General features: G+C 39.8%; 1 long non-coding RNA gene across 1 annotated transcript in view; it reads right to left on the reverse strand.

Annotated features, from left to right (window-relative positions):
* Positions 1-4,934: 4,934 nt before the first annotated feature.
* The window catches only part of LOC115129541 (uncharacterized), a 127,038-nt gene continuing 117,973 nt past the window's right edge, over positions 4,935-13,999 (reverse strand). Inside the window, exon 3 of the long non-coding RNA XR_010463883.1 lies at positions 4,935-5,032. This is a non-coding gene — a long non-coding RNA (uncharacterized LOC115129541). The remainder of the gene's footprint in view (positions 5,033-13,999) is intronic.

A 13,999-nucleotide genomic window follows, 5' to 3' on the forward strand; every position in this document is an offset into this window, starting at 1 on the left:
GAGATTGAGATAAAACTGTCCAGTTTTAGTGTTTGTTGCAGCTCGTTCCAGTCGCAAGCTGCAGCGATCTGAAAAGCCGAGCGACCCAAGGATATGTGTGCTTTGGGGACCCATAACAGAATGTGACTGGCAGAATGGTTGTTGTATGTGGAGTATGAGGGCTGCAGTTGATATCTCAGATAGGGGGGAGTTAGGCCTATGAGGGTATTATAAATAAGTATAGAGTGCAGTGATGTCTCCTTTTAAGGAGCATTGGTGGCAAATCTGATGGCCGATTGGTAAAGAACATCTAGTCGCTCGAGAGCATCCTTACCTGCCGATCTATAAATGATGTCCCCATAATCTAGCATGGGTAGGATGGTCATCTGAATCAGGGTTAGTTTGGCAGCTGTGGTGAAAGAGGAGCGACTACGATAAGAGGAAACCAAGTCTAGATTTAACTTTAGCCTGCAGCTTTGATATGTGCTGAGAGAATGACAGTGTGCTGTCTAGCCATACTCCCAAGTACTTGTATGAGGGGACTAACTCAAGCTCTAAAACCTCAGAGGTAGTAATCACACCTGTGGGGAGAGGGGCATTCATTAATGCTCTGAGCATGTGGACAGTTTCCTCAGCAAGACATACACAGGGGTTGTCCAGGGCCCTGAAAGGCTAGAAAGCTGCTCTCTGCTGGGTTTGAAACATCAGACAGACCTGGCAGCTCAACCGTGAGATAGGTGCCATTCAGACAGCCTTCACCCACCGCTGTGCATTCGTCTGCCAAAGGGCATGTCCTGCCTGCTAGAACAGAAACCACCCATTGACAAGCAGTGCAATGCACACCTTGCAGAGCTGAATATCTTACACAATCATTGTAATGTAGCCCGCTAATAAACTCAAGTGAAATCACCTGCTGAAATAATGTGCTTTTTTTTCTTTACATGCAAACTGAACAGTTTGTCAAAAAAAGAGATTGACAGTATCGTGTGGATGTCATTGTCAAATAATCAAAGACCATTGAGTGAGCCTATCAAGGTGAGAATAGGCCGTCAAGCTGTGCAATGCATTGCTTGCATGCAAATGACGCGGTGTCATTGTAATGATACATTTGCACGGTCTCAAGGCCCAGCAGTAACTAACATATTGTATATCTTTAGGGAAGATGCTTTCCTTTGTGATAGGATTTAGACATCCTGTGAATGCACTCAAAAGGCATTGCGGTTCCATACTCTTTCATCGTTTCCCACATACGTACCGTATTTAATCTCACCCAGGTATGAAGAAAAATACGTTCTCTACGGTAAATGTTCAGTCTTCACCTCTGGATCTAATCGACTTATCATAACCCATGTAACATGCTAAATTAACCTTCCCTGATTCAATATGCACATGTCCATTCCTATTTACAGTGTTTTACCTCCTGTGTTTCAAGTTTGGATTCTGTGTGGCAAATTAATCTGAAGGCCACTGAGTTCTATTTTCAGTTCCGCTGTTTATGCCAAAGGCAACATTATGCAACATTATATAAAAAAAAGTATATTCTCAAGATGGATTTAGCGTAAAAAAAAGAGAACCCCCCCCACACTCCTATATAGATTTGAATGCATTGATGTAATACACTCAATAGGTTATTAAAAATGCCATATTCAACCATTGAAAAATACTTTGGACATGGCTAGTGCATTTCATGAGACCACACAGGTAATTATTGCCATTGAGTGTACAAAAATAAGTGATCTAAAGGCTCTGTGGTAGGGAATGGTCTTGGAATTGGGAGGTGTCATTTTTGGACCACTAGTTCCCCATTCTCCATAGAGTTGTGAGCACCAGCCCTTCTGCACCCTGGTAGTAGTAATCATTTTTACAGCCCTTACTTAATTAAAATGTTAGATCCATTGTAGCAATATGCGGCCGAGTTCTCACCAAATTAAAAAGAAATTAGGATGGAAGATGTGTAGTTTATGGCTTAATCAAGCCTTTACATTGGTTCCAATAAAGCATAGCCACAGTCGAATATTGTTAAAATATTTCTTGATCCATGAGTCATGTCAAAAAACGATTTGATATACAAGTGCATGGCCAGCTGTTTTGGACTTGTTAATGCTAGCCCTCCTGAGCATTGGCATCTGTTGAAACCAGATATGTGAATAACACAAAAACATGTAGACGGAAACTGTGGATAGATTGAAAATAGTAATAAAAGAATTAAGTTTGAACTCAACGGCAAACGGTTGTTGTTAATATACACATGAACATGCTGGTCTTGAGGCAAAGGTAGTGCAGCGGTCTAATCATGTGACCCTATGAGCTATCAACAGCTCCTGTAGGCAGAGATCAATCAAACCCACATTGCTGGTGGGTGCGGTATATTTCATTTCCCTGTTGCCAAATAGAATTGCACAATGGCCTTGTGTTCTAGAGGCTCCTCTCCAATCACAATAAAACATATAGGTTGATTTCAGTGCAGTGGTTTTTTAAACAAAGATACTGCGTCAAAAAAATGTTCTACAGGTTTGACGGAATCCAGAGTTCCAGAGCCAAATTTTCACCTCTTCCAAACAACCATCCCCGGTCTGCCATGACACTCACATGGAAGTGAGACAGCAAATGAATTAATCAGCCTCCCGGGCGATGCTGATGCCATCTATGCAGCTGGGAGCACATTTTTGCTCGATATATCCTCAGCAACATCTGCCATAGCAAAACCTTAGCCCTGTATTTTAACACAGATAACACCTTTAACACATGCACATAATGACACACACAGTGTCTGTGCTTCCTATTTCCCTTCGCCGCCACCTCTGTCTTCCATCCAACTCAAGTGTGACCCTTCGTAGGAATGCACCGCAACTCAATTAAACTGTAACAGTGATCTGTGAGAGTACTCTGGTTTCTGCTGTTACATTATTTACGATACTAAACGTTAAAACTGATGAAAGTGGAAATCAGATTGGAGAAAGAGAGGAAAAGTCTGTGTTACACCTCATGGCGATGAAGTGTTTGGGAATATGACGTTTGATTTTTCCCCCACATCTCGTCCGGCAGCGGTTCCTTTTCCGACGTGATCACATTTATTTCCAAACAGTCCCAATCTCTCCCTGCCACATCCTCACAGGGTGCTTATTGAAAACGTGACGGGAAAGGAGAATGGGGGGGGGACTCAAGAGAACTCAGAACCCTGTTTGGAATTCGGTTGGGCCATACACATACAACACAGGGTTGGCATTTGAAACTGAGCATTTAGCATTTAAGCATGTTTACTTGACGCGTTTGACATCTGAGAGTAATTTTCTGTCATCCTTTGGAGGATAGTGTCCCTCGGAGGTGTCAAAGGAGCGGGAAAAACAGGTCAAAGGTCAAATCAATCAAACTCTATTTTCAAAAGAAGCAGGCGGTATACCATGCCTTCAAAGTATTCACACCCCTTGCCTTTTTCCACATTTTGTTGTGTTACAAAGTGGGATTAAATTGGATTTTAATTGTCTATACAAAATACTCTGTCAATGTTTTTAATTCATGGAAAATAACACTAATATAAAACAATACAAGCTCGTGTCAAGTTGGTTGTTGATCATTGCTAAACAGCCAATTTCAACTCTTGCCATATAGATTTTCAAGCCGACTTAAGTCAAAACTGTAACTAGGCCACTCAGGAACATTCAATGTCAACCTGGTAAACAAGTCCAGTGCATATTTTGCATTGCGTTTTAGGTTGTTGTCCTGCTGAAAGGTTCATTTGTCTCTCAGTGTCTGTTGGAAAGCAGACTGAACCAGGTTTTCCTCTAGGACTTTGCCTGTGCTTAGCTTTTTCCTTTTCTTTTTATCCTAAAATGTCATAGTCATTGTCTATGACACCCATAACATGATGCAACCACCACCTTGCTTGAAAACATGAAGAGTGCTAGTCAGTGATGTGTTGGATTTGCCCCAAAAATAAAGCTTTGTTTTCAGGACAAAAAGTTCATTTCTTTGCCACATTATTTGCAGTGTTAGTTTAGTGCCTTAATTGAAAACAGGATGCATGTTTTGGAATATTTTTATTCTGTACTGGTTTCCTTCTTTTCACTCTGTCATTTAAGTTAGTATTGTGGAGTGACTGCAATGTTGTTGATCCATCCTCAGTTTTCTCCTATCACAACCATTTAATTCAATAGAATCACCATTGGCCTCATTATGAAATCCCTGGCCTCATGGTGAAATTCCTTCCTCACCGTCAACTGACTTAGGAAGAATGCCTGTATCTTTGCAGTGACTGGGTGTATTGACACACCATCCAAAGTCTAATTAAATACTTCATCATGCTCAAAGGGATATTAAATGTCTGCTTTCCCCTCCACCATCTACCAGTAGGTGACATTGTTTCAAGGAATTGTAATACCTCCCTGGTCTTTGTCATTAATCCGTGCTTGAAATTCACTGCTCAACTGAAGGATCTTACAGATAATTATGTCTGGGGTACAGAGATGTGGGAGTCATTCAAAAATCATTAAAACTTTTCCTTATTCATTCATTTGTAAAAAAATGTCTAAAAACATAACTCCACTTCAATCAAATGTATTTATAAAGCCCTTTTTCCATCAGCCAATGTCACAAAGTGCTGTACAGAAACCCAGTCTAAAACCTCAAACAGCAAGCAATGCAGATGTAGAAACACTTTGACAATATGGCACAAAATCTAAAAAGATTTTAAATTCAAGCTGTAACCAAACAAAATGTGGAATAAGTCAAGGTGTTTGAATATTTTATGAAGGCACTGTATTGTATTTACTCCATTTCTGACTAGTTGGTCAAACTAATAGCATAACTATAACTATCTCCTCTAGAATACATACAGTAAAATCATTTTAGCTGAAAACAAGATTCCTTGACCCATCAAAAAGTAACACGTGTGGGAATATTTACAGTAAATATGAGTACAATAAAAAATGTGAAGTTAAATATTATTTTCTTACCTGGCAGGGCCTCTGATAGTAGATGTCCATGGAGTGTGACTAAAGAGTAGTTAAAAGTCCCCAGTGGAATACACAGGTCACTTATTTCAAGATTCCGATGTCTGTAATAATTAAAAAAAGAGAAGAAATTTAAGCAGACATAGGGTAGGAGCTTTCCCGGAAGTAGCACAAGTCTAAGCAGTAACAAGCCCATCGAACCAAGATAAACATCCTTGAAGACTGTCAGCCCAAGGAAGACAGAGGAAGGCCACTACGTTGAAGAAGGAAAAGACCTCTGACATGCATAGTATCTTCCTTCAACGCTTGGGCAGATTGATCGTTTTTCTGCCCAAACGGCTGCCAAGGGACGCTTCATTAAATCCTAATTTCTCTCGGCACTGTAACCCCGACCGACTGGCCAAGGAATTTTATGAGAGAATATCCTGATTTAACTCCTAACTGTCATGTTTTGGCGACAAACGTGAGTATCAAAGCAGGGGAAGGGATGGAATTAATCTGTTGACCACAATTTATGGCATTACAAAATTATTGGCACCCCGGTTGCATAGCCTGCCAACAAATGCTTCTTGTAGCCATACATGAGCTTGCTGCACCTTCTAGTAGCAATTTGGCCCACTCTTGAGCAGCAAATTGCCTCTAATTCTTGTTTGAGGGGTTCCCTCCGCCAACTGCTGTTATCAGATACCACCGTAGGTTATGGATGTGATTCAGATCTGGGCTCTTTGCTGATCACTCCAGAACAGTCTCACGTTTTTTCTTGAATCATTCCAGTTTTCTTTTGATATGTTTTTGTGTTGTTGTCCTGCTGGAAGACCCTCGACCTTCAACAGAGAGACAGTTTTTGGACACAGGATTGAACACTGTACTCCAAAACACTTTCATAATCTGCCGATTTCATGATGTCTTGCACACATTCAAGTCTCCCAGTACCAGAGACAGCAAAGCAACCCCACAGCATTATTGAACATCCCCATGTTTGATTGTTGAGAGGGTGTTCTTTGTTTTGTCTTTGGTAAACATGCTGAAGGAGACACAAGAAAGCCTGATTGAATTTCATTTTTTTTTTTTATATACAAGCCTAAATCATGGGGAAAATGTTCTGTGGACCAATGAAAGAAAATTAGGCAATTACCGCTGAGTTTACTAATGACCAAATAAAGGGAAGGGGGATACCTAGTCAGTTGCACAACTGAATGCAGTCAACCGAAATATGTCTTCCGAATTTAATCCAACCCTTCTGAATCAGAGAGGTATGGGGGGCTGTCTAAATTGATGTCCATGTCATCGGTGCCCGGGGAGAAGTTGTTGTTCGGGGTTAACTGCCTTGCTCAAGGGCAAAACGGCATATTTTTCTACCTTGCCGGGCGGGGAGCATTCAATGAAAATAAGACCCTACAATCAAGCATAGAGGAGATTGAATAATGCTGTGGGGTTGCTTTGCTGTCTCTGGTACTAAGGGGATTTGAATGTGTGCAAGGAATCATAAAATCAGAAGATTATCAGTTGTTTTGGAGTCCAATGTTCATCCCAGTTTCCAAAAACTTCCATTGAAGGATGTGGGTCTTCCAGCAGGACAACGACCTCAGACACACATAACACAATCACCCAGGAATAGTTCAAGAAGAGATGCTGGACTGTTCTGGAGTGGCCAGATCTGAATCACATCTAAAAACCTATGGCACGATCTGAAAACAGTAGTTGGTGGAGGACAGTCATTGAAGAATTAGAGAAGTTTGCAAATAAAAGGTGTACCAAATTGCCAGTAAAAAGGTGCAGCAAGCTCATTGATGGCTACAAGAAGTTTGTCTGTAGTTATCTTGGCCAAAGGCTGTGCAACTAGTACTAGCTTTGGAGTGACAATAATGTTGTCCATGCAATTTGTCTTCATTTTCTGTAAACTAAACTTGTATGCATACATTTATTTAAAATAAAATTGCTTCTGCAGTATAGAAAATCCAATTACAAGATGTGGTAACCAAAAGTTGTTTTTAGTTTCAACTTATTTTAGAAGAAATAGGGAACCATTTAAGAAAAGTGTAAATGTGTCAATATATTGGGCCGCAACTGTACATGATTAGTCAACCAGTTTTTTAAATTAGTAGTCCCAGGATGCTACAGAATAGATCTGCCTAATGAGGGGAGGAGACTCAGTTTGCTTGAAGCATTTAGTGAGGAATACTTAATGAGATGTTAATAGGATGATGCAATGTTGGACAGAATACAGTAAATGTTGAAGTGCATTTACACTCCCATTGTGTGGATAAGAGCGTCTGCTAAATGACTTAAATGTAATGTAAATGTAAATGTAATGACTACTATTTATCCCATTCATATTAAATGAAATTTAGAGATGTGATGAAAGTCAATTACGATGACCTTCTTATTATGTTGCTTTTATCAGTCCCAGGTGTAGATAAACCTGATAAAATACATGTTTTAAATGTGACAATAAGTAATGATGAAATGCACTCAATAAGTAAACAATGAATTGCACTCCATGTCAGTGAGTGAGATGAGTTTGCTCCCAGAGGATAAGCCACTGATATGTTAATATGACTGAGGAATAATACAATTCCTAGTATCAAGTCATCGAGAAATTCACTTAATAACACTCGAGAATTGGATTAAGATCTAGAGTCTAACTTGTGTTCCATACAGTGTTGGTTGTTCAACTGGTGTGGTCGCAATTATAGGCTACATCAACCAGAATAAACCCAAATAGTACTTGTATTTAAGCAAAAATGACTTACAACGACACTTTCCTCATAGCCTACAATTAAACAAGGCTGTATGGGGATTTTGAATATATAAATTAAACTCCAACTGTGTCTCTGATTTTGGAAATTTTGCTCCATTTCTCCCCATATGAATATATTTTTTGCTACAAAGTTTGATGCTAGCATGTTTGCTAATTTAACTATGCTATCGCTGGTCCCATCAAACATTCTGTTTGGAATGTGAAGAACAAACACCAGAGTCTGGTAATCATATACAGTTCATTCAGAAAATATTCACACCCCTTGACTTTTTCACATTTTTGTTGTATTACAGCCTGAATTTAATATAGATTAAATTGAGATTTTGCGTCACTGAACTACAAACATTACCCTATAATGTCATCGTGGATTTTTTCTTTTCACGTTGATCAAAAATAAAAAGCTGAAATATCGTGAGTCAATATGGTAAGCCTAAATAAGGAGGTTTTCCAATTGTTAGCAGAGAAGGGCACCTATTGGTAGATGGGTTCAACAAAAAGCAGACATTTAATATCCCTTTGAGCATGGTGCAGTTATTAATAATTACTCTTTGGATGGTCTATCAATACACCCAGACACTACAAAGATACAGGCACCCTTACTAACTCAGTGGCCAGAGAGGAAGGAAAACACTGAGGGATTTCACCATGGTGATTTTAAAACAGTTTTGGAGTTTAGTGGCTGTGATAGGAAATAACTGATTATGGATCAACACCATTGTAGTTACTCCACAATGAAAAGAAGGAAGCCTGTACAGAATAAAAATATTCCAAAACAAGCATCCTGTTTGCAATTAGTCAATAAAGTAATACTGCAAATAATGTGACAAAAATAGATTTGTGTCCTGAATACAAACCATTAACACAACACTACTGAGTACCACTCTTCATATTTTCAAGCATGGTGGTTTTTGCATGATGTTATGGGTATGCTTGTTTTAATAGTCACAGTGGGTACAAATCTCAAATGCACTTCCTGATAAACTCATTCACTGTATCGGTATATGTGTCGATATTCTTTTCTGAAACTACTCTGAACATATCCCAGTCTGCATGATCAAAATAATCTTGAGGCGATGATTCCGATTGGTCAGACCAGCGTTGAATAGTCCTTATCATGGGTGCTTCCTATTTGAGTGTCTGCCTATAGGAAGGGAGGAGCAAGATGGAATTGTAGTCTGATTTGCCGAATGGTGGGTGGGGGAGGGACTTATATGCATTCTGGAAGGTTGTATAAATAACAATGGCCGAGAGTTTTAGCAGCACGAGTAAGACAATCAATATGTTGATAGAATTTCGGGAGCCTTTTCTTCAAATTTGCTTTGTTAAAATCCCCTGCTACAATAAATGCAGCCTCAGAATATGTGGTTTCCAGTTCGCAAGTCCCGTGAAGTTCTTTGAGGGCCGTTGTGGTATCCGCTTGAGGGGGGGATATAGACCACTGTGGCTATTATTGATGAAAATGATCTCGGGGGATAGTACGGTCAGCATTTGATTGTGAGATATTCTATGTCGGGTGAACAGAAGGACTTGAGTTCCTGTATGTTATCACAGTTACACCATAAGTTGTTAATCATAAAACATTTACCTCCACCCTTCTGCTTCCCGGAGAGATGTTTGTTCCTGTCGGCGCGATGTACTGACAACCCAACTTTACAGAGTCAAATAGTATATCTCGAGAGAGCCTTGTTTCCGTGAAGCAGAGTATGTTTCCAATCTCTGGGGTCTCTCTGAAAGGTGACTCTCGCCTTGAGCTCATCCATTTTATTATCCAGAGATTGGACATTAGCGAGTAAAATAATCTGAGCGGTGGGTGGTGTGCACGCTTCCTAAATCAGACCAGATGACCGTCTCGAGTACCATTCCTCCACAGGCGTTGTTTTGGGTTAGCCTCTGGAATGAGTTCAATTGCTCTGGGGAGAGCAAACAAAGGATCCACTCCAGGGAAGTCGTAATCCTGGCCGTGATGATGTTGGAATTTCTGGTGAGTTACCGCTGCTCTAATATCCAAACGTTCTTTCCGGCTGTATGTAATGACACAAGACAATTCCTGAGCTAATAACGTTAAAAATAATACGTAAACAAACAAAATACTGCAGAGTTTCTTAAGAGCTAGTCGCGATGCTGCCATCTCCTGCAACGCCACCATCAAAGAAACAAGTCATATTTTGAGTCTATACAGTGTTTGTTTACATTTACTTTGTTTACAAACATTGGAGAATATAACAAGCTTGTATTTTGATTTTAGATGGGGTACGACAGTTGAACTAAGCTCATGAGGCATTCATAAGTTATATTCTTCTCGAATCTATGGGTATGTATCATTAATGTATGCCAATGCTGCCTATGACTGGAACGAATTACAAATATCTCCTTCACAAATGTTAAGCACCACCTGTCAGAGCTGCTCACAGATAACTGCACCTGTACATTGCCCATCTGTAAATAGCCTGTCCAACTACCTCATCCCCATATTGTTATTTCTTCTTTTGCTCCTTTGCACCCCAGTATCTCTACTTGCACATTCATCTTCTGCACATCTATCACTACAGTATTTAATTGGTATATTGTAATTACTTCGCCATCATGGCCTATTTATTGCCTTATCTTACCGCATTTGCACACACTGTATATATACTTTTTTCTATTGTGTTATTGACTGTATGTTTGTTTATTCCATGTGTAACTCTGTTGTTGTTTGTGTCGCACTGCTTTGCTTTATCTTGGCCAGGTCGCAGTTGTAAATGAGAACTTGTTCTCAACTAACCTACCTGGTTAAATAAAGGTGAAATAAAAACAAATAAAAAATGTGTATGTACATAAATGGATGCAGCAACTAAGGATTCTAGCTTTAAATGTGTGAATGATTTTTGCCATTCCGCAGGTCTTTTAAGGATCCCCTTCCACCTCCTTCATGGGGAGCGGTTAGTTAGTCTAGTGAACATTTAGTATTGGCCAAATAAGTTTAATGTTTTAACCAAGTTAAGTAATTTCTGCATCTGTTTAATTTGTAAATATATCTGTGGGTCCATTCTTCCCCATCACGTGTTCTCTAGGCCTAAATACATACCACCTATTTTGTCTCCTGATTTTCTGCTCCACACCAGCCAAAAAGGACGATGGGTCCTCCGTTTTAACAAGGTCTTTGTCATTTTCAGTTCTGCTACTGAGGTGCACACATTGAACTACGAAATTAAGCTGCTCCTTCATTGTGCAGGCTGGAAATCGATGGCTGTTGGTCATCCAGGAAATCCACAGTAAGTTTCCAATGTGGCAATCTAAGATAGCAGTGTGGGCACTCAACTCTGTGGTGGCTTTAAAGCAGACAGCATTTCCTTGTAATCTCCAAATTGGTCAGCAGAATGCCAATCTCCAAAATGGACAAGTTAAAGTTCCGGTATAACTTTTTAAACTCAGCTTGACAAAGCAGAAAGGCAATTGACTGGGACATAGGCCTACAATATACTGTAGTAAACCATTACACAAAAGAGGCAAAGGTCTGGTCTGCTGAACAACACAATTATTACATTCCTGGAATTTCAGAGCATTGGTCTTGTGTTTCCCCCTGTAGTTCCAGCATGTCAAAACATCAGATTTTTTGATGGTATGCCAATTATAGCTTAGTTCACCTGAGTGTGCACTGACAATGTTCTAGAAAAACAAACAAACAAGTCTTAATTGCTATCAAAATCAAACCGAGACTTCCCATCCGTTCATTGCCTTGTAAATGACTCACGACGCACAGATTGGAATAATCCGCCATTGGACGATTTGGAAGACTGGAGTCGCGGAGGAATTGCGAAGCGGAAAATGAGTTCAGCTTAATTGGAGAAAATACTTAATAAGAGTCCCTTATTAAGGACTGTAATCAGCGGCACAGAAATGGCCCAGGTAGGGAGATAACACGGTCAAAGGGATCAGCATTAAAGCTTTCCAAATGAGAATAGAGAATCGTTTTTTGTGGAGATTCTAAACTGAAGCCTGATGGCGAGTATGATAAGAAGGATGTCTCTGGTGTCCCTCACACATCAGTCACTTTATTTTGAGGCTAAATGAAGGTGTCATTTTAGGAGAGATGCCTTAGTTGAACAGAACAAAAATGGCAACAGTATGTATATTCAATAGGCCCTAATTTATGGATTTCACATGACTGGCCAGGGGAGCAGCCATAGGCCCACCCACTTGGGAGCCAGGCCCAACCACTGGGGAGAAGGCCTATGTCAATCAGATTTTTTTTCTCCATAAAATGGCTTTATTACAGGCATAAATATTCCTCATTACCCCACAACCCCATCTTCAGACAATCCCGCAGGTGAAGAAGCCGGATGTGGAGGTCCGGAGCTGGCGTGGTTACATGTGGTCTGCGGTTGTGAGGCCAGTTGCACTTACTCTCAAATTCTCTAAAATGACTTGAGGCGGCTTATGGTAGAGAAATTAACATTAAATTATCTGGCAACACTCTGATGGACATTTCTGCAGTCAGCATGCCAATTGACACGCTCCCTCAAAAATGGAGACATCTGTGGTATTGTGTTGTGTGACAAAACTGCACTTTTTAGAGTGGCTTTTTATTGTCCCCAGCATAAGGTGCACCTGTGTAATGATCATGCTGTTTAATCAGATTCTTGATATGCCATGCTTTTCAGGTGGATGAATTATCTTGGTGGAAGAGAAATGCTTATTAACAGGGATGTAAATAAATTTGTGCATAGAATTTGAGCAAAATAAGCTTTTTGTTCTTATGGAACATTTCTGGGATCTTATATGATATGGGACCAACACTCTACATGTTACGTTCAGTATAGATAGATTTTTAAGTGTTACTCAGAAGTATACAGCTGTAACCTCATAACAGCCCCGGACAGTGCTGTTTTAGGAAGGTCACAACACCTAACGCCATTAACACACTGGTAACAGAAGACTGTACAATATGGCTTTGTTATTCCAGAAATAAACATTTTAAGCCTTTGGAATGAGGAGACTGTACCTGTTTTTAAAACCTGGTTAGTTGAAGTCACCCGTTTGCAATATATAGAAAGGATTTGCCATGTTATCTCTGACAGATATAATACATTCGTGAAGATATGGCAGCGCTTTATAGCATATCTTTCACATGATGATGGGCAACACAACATACAACCTGCAACCCACTCTGATCCACGGTAATTATTTTAATGCCTAGCATAATCCTTATACTGTACAGTAAGTCAAATGTCAATGAAGCAAGTTGTCAATTCCTTAAGAGCAATGTTGTGTTCTGTTTTTCTGTTTTGTTTTGTTTTTTCTGTCTCCTGTTGAAGGGTGGGGGGGTATTCTCGATGTATTGTTTGCCATCATTATCTGTCTGTTTGTAAAAATCGAAAATTCATAAATCAAATATATTTAAAAAAATGTAAAACTACGTTAGATTTCTTTGAATATGTACGCTATTGAAAAAGCGTTTACATTGTCTGGCATTAAGTAACTTTTGGTTTGTCATTTTGCTTCAGTTGTTTCTCTTCCTGACAATACTTTAGTGTGAACAGGTTTCTAACTATACAATTAAACACCAGGTGAATAAATGAGTGTACCTTTCAATGAAAGTATCAACACGCGCCACACACATTTCCTGTCATCTCACCCTATCCCTTCCTTCTCTTTCTCTCTCCACCAAAGAGAGAAATTGTGCTTGGCACAGTCCTGACCTCCCCCCCGTCTCAGACCAGAGTTTATTCAACTGGGGAGCCCATCTCCATTTGTCTATGATAGATCAGATATGATTGACTAAGACAAATAGCTGGCCTCAGAGTGCACATCAATCAATCTAGATTCCTCTTCTCGCCACAGACAAGAAGCCACAGAACCAGCCCTATTGTCTACCTTCTTACACAGCACCCTGTATCTTTTGTTTGATAAATACCCATGTATTAGATGACTGTGAGCATCCTTGTTTGTTAAGTTTTGTAATGCAGTTTCCATTGATCTACAGGTGTCTGTCTCTGTTTATGTTTAATCCCATCTAATTAATGGTCGCTGTCGTCTCATAGAAATCCTAAGAGAAAGGTAATGAGGTTATTTCCACTGGGAATACTGTGAGTACAGCAGCATTGTTGAGCTTTTTGTCTTAGTCTACACAGACACAAGTCATTAATCAATGTTTCTTCTTTCTCATAGCATCCTGAGACCCAGAATTCTTTTTTAGGGGGGATATAGACTACATGACCAAGAGTATGTAGACACCTGCTTGTCGAACATCTCATTCCAAAACCATGGTCATTAATATGGATTTGGTTTCCCCTTTGCTGCTATAACAGCCTCCACTCCTCTGGGAATG

The sequence above is a fragment of the Oncorhynchus nerka genome, linkage group LG5 (genome assembly GCF_034236695.1).
Source record: "Oncorhynchus nerka isolate Pitt River linkage group LG5, Oner_Uvic_2.0, whole genome shotgun sequence".
Lineage (NCBI taxonomy): Eukaryota > Metazoa > Chordata > Actinopteri > Salmoniformes > Salmonidae > Oncorhynchus > Oncorhynchus nerka.